Here is a 6,756-nt window from a genome sequence, read left to right on the forward strand (position 1 = left end):
CACAGTTATTTAAAATTCCTTATCTGTTAACACTAATATCTAGATCACCTCTGTTGATTTCTTCCTGTCCTGCTTCTGACTTGTGTTCCATTCTGGGCCTCAGTAGATGGGGTGATGGCCTCCCACATGAGGAAAAATCACCTTCACTCAATTTTCTGATTCAAATGCTAAACTCTTTCAGAAATACTCTCACAACAAGGATGTAGCTCAGAGGTACAGTGCCTGCCTGGCAAGCACAATGTCCTGAGTTTGATTCCCAGTACAAAAAAAAATCCCAAACCAGAAATACCCTCACATACATACACAGAAATAATATTTTAGTGGCTCACCATGCCTCCCTTATCTCAAACATAAATTTAACTGTCACAGAAATCAAATAGAAGTCAGTCACGAGGAGATTAAAAATCAAGTCAGCAGTAGTCTTAGGGTGCCTGAAAAACACAAATTAAAATTCAAAGTGTGCTAAGAAGGAAAGACCTTGACAAACACCCAATTTTAGTTGAGACCTTGGAAACCTACCAATTAAGGATAAAAGAAAAACCTAAAATAGATAACCAACTTTTGCTCAGATCAAATAATCAGCAAACACTACAGAAAGTAGAAATCAACAAAGGTGATCTAAATTTCAGAGTTAATAGATATGGAGTTTTGAATAACTATGATCAACAGTTCAGTATGACTTCTGGGAAGATTGTGAAGTAGTGGACAGCAGAGAAACAGCCTCTCAGAGATTTGGTGTCCAGACACTGGAATACAGCAACATGAGGAAAAGAAAAAGGAGGCAAGTGGATCCCCAGGACCTAGAAAGGGTCTGAAGCAAGAATTGAAGCCCTTGGGGAGAGCAGAGAGAGAGACTTCAACAAAGAAGAAGGAGGTGGCAGGTGGAGCCTTCTCCCTTATCCCAGACTCACTGTATGGGAGGTGCAGCTCAAAACTGCAGATGCATAGAGACTATTGGTAACTGCAGAGACCTCTAAGGAGAAATGCACCAATGGAATGGAGCAGTGGATGCAGCAGGCTGCAGTGGTTGACGAGTTACTTAGGATCAGACATCCCTCAGGAGAGGGCGATTGGCCAGTTATGGTCTTTGAGAGGAACTAACCAAGCTCAGAACTCAGAGCAGCTGCAGGCCAAATCCATCTAGCAGTTCTCAGTGTCAGGGTGAGGCAGAACCAAGTTCAATACAGCAGGAAGTCAAGGAGCCAAGTAAAGCTGCCAGGAGGTACTTGGAGTGTTGCAGGCCGAACAAATTAGGTTCCATCCTTACAGCCAGAAACCAGCCAGAACTTTAGTGGAACCATAGCTTGCTGGAATTATCCACTACACCATGGTAAATCTATGGCTGGTTGGCTGGGACTAATCAAAATGGATCTGGGATCTGCCTGCCCACGCTGCGTACCAGTGACAGCAGAGGAACACCCTGAAATGGACATTTTCTTTTCTCCTTTTATTCCTCCTCTTTTCATTTGTTTTGCTGTTTTCTTTTTTCTTGATTGTTCTTGATTTTATATAAGCATAAACATTGTTCTAGTTTTTTGTTATTGTTGTTCTGTTCTGTTATTGTTCTTATTTCTTCCTTCTGTCTTTTCCTCCTGTCTTCTTCAGCAGTTTCCCAAAGTGCTCACAATTTTCCTTTGCATACCAGTCTTGCTTCTAATCTCTTCCTCTTCTTCTATTTCTCTAATTTTCCCCCAACACCTTTTAAATTTTCTCCCCTGAGGGTAAAATCACCATTTTGAGGGTGTATTTACTCTATACAATTTTCTGGTTTGTTTTAGAATTTGTTATATAATCACAAATCTAGTGAATATGGTTAAAGTGTCAAACTAATATTACCACACTCTGGCATTTTCTAGGCTGTATTTGATGCTATTGCTATTGTTGACTGCACTACTTTAGCCAAGGAGACATAATTGTTCTAAACAGTTGTTCTTCCTGGTATGCCAAGAAAAAGATTGTCTGAGGGTCATAAGCAATACTAAAGGCCAGTACCAAAGAATCAGAAGCTAGCCAAAATAGGCAGCAACTTCTCATCCCCAGTAAATTGAAGAGGTGGGATCTTGCCACAGACTCAGAACACAAAAGCACCTACACCTGGAAGATATCTCTGAGAAATAGTCATTTCCTAAACATTCTCAATACTAGTAATAAAGCTACCTGTCATAAGAAAATTACAAGCATCAACCCAGGAATTAAACTACAAAAAATTTTTTAAAAAATTAAAATACACAGAAGGAAGATACAACCCCAAACTTCCAACTTAACCAAGGCAAGGCCAGGGGGCAATGAGGCAGAACAAGTCAAAAGCCACCCACCTACACTATCTGAAGTAATAACAGCAAAAGTAACAAAGTAGATGAATAAGGCACTATAAAAAATCAAATCAGAAATTAAATGATAAGGTCAATACAACATACTGGAATTTTGGGGCTACAATGAAAGCAGTCTTATGAGGAAAATACATAGCAGTGAACTCACTGAAAAACATAATAAGCTCAAATAACTCAAACAACACTGTTCAACCTAAAGCTTCTAGACAAAGATAAGCAAGTCAAGCCCAAAGCTCATGGAAGGAGGAAGGTCAGAGAAGAAATCAATGCAATGGAGAATAAAAAAAAAAAAAGAGAGAGAGAGATCAGGAATTGAAGAGTCAACTAAATAATATTTAATTAAATTATTTAAAAGATTAAATAATATTCACAAAGTTTTAGCCAACCTTACCAAACAAAAGAAAGAAAATAATGAAATTTATGCACTTAGTAATGAAAAAGTGAAATCACAACAGCTCCTGCAGCAATCCAGAAGATCATCAATACCTACTTCAAAGAGCTGTATTGTAATGAGATGGAAAACACAGAAGAAATGGATAGATTCCTAGATACATATGAATTATCAAACCTAAATAAATAAGATATAAAAATTCTCAATCATCCAATGTCAGTCAATGAAATTAAAGATGTATTAAAAACAACAACAACAACAAAGCCCAGGTCCTGGCAGATTCACTGCTAAATTGTACAAGAATTTAGAGAAGATCTATTTTTATTTTATTTACTTTTTGGTACCAAGAATTGAGCTCAAAACCTCACACTTGCCAGGCAGGTGCTATGCCACTGAGCTATATCCCCAGCCCCTAGAGAAGATCTAATGTCACTATTTCTCAAGCACTTTAATGAAATTGAAAGGGAACCAATATTCCCAAATACATTCCTAAAACCTGAGAATGATCCAACTGAAAAAGAAAACTACAAACCAATCTCCCTAATGAACATAGGTGCAAAAAAAAAAAAAAAATCCTCAATATGATACACACAAACAGAATGCAACAAGTCGTCAAGAAGATTATACACCATGACCTGGTGTATAGCTGGGGTAGGATTCACCCGAGAAATGCAGGGATGGTTCAACATACAAAAATCAATGCATACAATACATCATACCAACAGAAAGAAGGACAAAAACCACATGATCACCTCAGTATGTGCAAAAATGCATTTGACAATGTCCAGCACTCATTCATGATAACAGCCCTAAAGAAAATTGGAATAAATGCTTTTTATCTCACTAAAAGCCATCTAGGACAAACCAACAGCCAACATCATACTAAATGGACAAAAGCTACTGAAAGATTTCACTCTACAGTCAGGAACAAGAAAAAGATTCAGCTATCACCACTCCTATTCAATATAGCTCTGGAAACATTAGCCAGAGCAATTAGACAAGAGAGAAAAATAAAAGGAATGAGGATAGGAAAGGAAGAAGTTAAACTATGATTATTCACAGATGACATGATACTCTACATATAAGACCCCCAAAACTCCACCAAAAGACTTCTAGATTTAATGAGCAAATTCAATAGTGTAGTTTTACCCTGATACCAAAACCAGAGAAAGACTCAACCAAAAAAAGATAGCTACAGACCAATCACCCTAATGAACACAGATGCAAAAATCCTCAAACAGAATACACCATGACAAATTAGGATTCATCCCAGGAATGAAAGGATGGTTCAAAATATGAAAATCAATAAATGTAGTATACCATGTCAAAAGAGTCAAAGACAAAATAATCACATGCTCATCTCAGTAGATGCAGAAAAAGCTTTTGACAAATTCCAACAGGCATTCATGATAACAACCCTACAGAAAATCAGAATAGATGGTCTTTATCTCAACCTGATAAAAACTATCTAGACAAACCAACAACCAACATCATACTAAATGGACAAAAACTGAAAGCTTTCATTTTAAAATCAGGAACAAGACAAAGATGTCCACTATCACCACTCCTATTCAATATAGTTCTGGAAAGATTAGCCAGAGCAATTAGACAAGGGAGAGAAATAAAAGGAATAGGATAGGAAAGGAAGAAGTGAAATTATCATTATTTGCACATGACATGATACTCTACATGGAAGACCCCAAAAACTCCACAGAAAGACTTCTAGATTTATTTTTTAAATTTTTTTATTTTAAAGAGAATTTAAAAAGGCAAAAATGGTACAGAATTTCAAAACAAAATGAAAAGAAATTAACAATAGTTATTTTATTTGCATACTGCTATCTTCAAAGTAGTTGCTTAGAAGTATTCTACATTTAACAAGCAAATTCAGTAGTCTAGCTGGATACAAAGTCAACATTCAAAAATCAATAGAATTCCTGTACACAAATTAGAAACTCACTGAGAGAGAAATTAGAGAAACAACACCTTTCACAATAGCACTCAGAAAAATGAAATACTTAGGAATCAATCTACAAAGGAAGTAAAACATCTATACATTGAAACAAAGGAAGGCAAAGATCTCAGCCTCAATTGTGTTACACTGGTTACTCCTTCTGCAGATCCTTCTCTCTGCATTTGCAGAGGTGACTTCGGGCCTCCTGCCCAGCCCAGCTCACAGCACTCACGCATTTCCCGCCATTCTCACAGTCCTCATCCTCAAGCCACTCCCCTCTTCATGAGTGAATAAAACCTGGGTTTGGCCCTGGGTCGAGGCCTTTGTTCCAGTTAGTCATCGTCGTAGCTGGACTCAGGACCCCTCAGCTCCCCACAACGACAAATATGCCTTAGTGTGTCCATTCTCACTACGGGCTGCACTAGGAATGGTAGAGTGGGATTAGCTCAGTGCAATTCCAATAACTATTCCATGGGATCACATGCGTAAACTTCTCAGACACCATAAAGGGCTCCCTATGAGTGCAAACACCTTGAGACCATACTCAAGTGAAATCAACTGAACACACGTTTAAATATCGCATTGCTTCTCCAGTGTGAGAAACAAACAAATTCCCTCTAAATAAAGAGCGGAACTGAGGATAGATATTGGGAAATGAGAAGAAAATGTCCAAATGGGAAGAGGGATAACGGAGGGGAAGAGGGAAAGGAAGGGAAGGAACAGGGGAGAAAGAGAATGCACGGAAGAAACAGAAGCAGAACCTTTGGGAGTCAGTGGGGGAGGACGGCTGAAGGCAGGGGAACGGGAGCGGAAGAGTGGAGACGCACCCGTGGGACGGACTTCCTGTGGCGGCTGTGGGAGACGCACCGTGCAGGAAGGACTTCCTGTGGCGGCTGTGGGAGACGCACCGTGCAGGAGGGACTTCCGGTGGCGGCTGTGGTCGCTGCGCACGGCACATACACACTCGTGCAAATGTGAGAGTAAAGCAGATCTGCTGTTCCACCTGAAGGAAGTAAAGCGTCGGCTGTTTCACAGGCCAGTGCGACCGACCGAGGACCCACGTCCTTTCCATCCTTCTTCCAGCTCCTGACTGGCGCCTCTGTCCTCGCAGTATTTCCCCTATTCGTCTGCGTCCCACAGCGCCAAGTGCCCCACCCGGTTTCCAGGCCCAGCACACACTGTCCAGCTCGGCTCCCCTCCCCTCCCCTCCCCTGCCCTCCCCGCTCCTCCTCTCTGCTCTTCTCTCTGTCCTGCATCTCTGCGGTACATAATATCTACATTATGTGTGGCGCGGGTCCAGGCACACCACACCTCCTAATTCCTTTCCCATCCCCTTGCCTCCGCTCCCTCTCCCTCCCTCTCTCGACCCCTTCCCTTTGAGAAAGACCTCTCTCTGAACTCCCTGTTATCTTTTACCTATAATCTGGCTCTCTCATACAAGAGAAACTGTTTGCTACTCAAATTTGATTGTGTCTGATTTATTTCACTTAACACTATGGTCTTAAGATGCATCCATTTTCCTACAAATGATTTGTTTATCTTTCTTTATGGCCAGTTTTTGTTCTGTTTTGTTTTGTTTTTTGAGATAGTGTGTTGCCTATATACTGCAGGCTGGCCTCAAACTCACTATGAAGCCCAGGCTAGCCTCAAACTTGTGCAGATCCTCCTGCCTCAGCCTCTTGAGTGCTTGGATTACAGGCGTGCATCACCACACCCAGCTTTCTCCATCTCTTTTTAAGAGCAAAACCTCATCTCCTCGGAAGTCTTCCTATTAAGCAAAATACAAGAGGAAAACCTGAGGGCCATTACCAGAAAATGGGGGATGGGAAAATGTGGGATTGGCAGAAATAACAGGTACCTACTGCAGGAAGACCACTAGAATAAATGGAATTCAATCCAAGCCCCTGTGATTTTCTTTAATAACTCGCAGATCTAATAAAAGTAAAGTGGCCCCCTAGTAAGATGATATGGCCTCAAACCAGGAAAGCCTGGGGTGTTCCACCATGTAATGGTGTTATCCACAAAGATATGTTACTGCCCTTTTGGACCTTTGTTCCCCAAAGGAAAAATAGTTACATTAT

The sequence above is a fragment of the Chinchilla lanigera genome, unplaced genomic scaffold (genome assembly GCF_000276665.1).
Source record: "Chinchilla lanigera isolate Chin_1 unplaced genomic scaffold, ChiLan1.0 scaffold00028, whole genome shotgun sequence".
Classification (NCBI taxonomy): domain Eukaryota; kingdom Metazoa; phylum Chordata; class Mammalia; order Rodentia; family Chinchillidae; genus Chinchilla; species Chinchilla lanigera.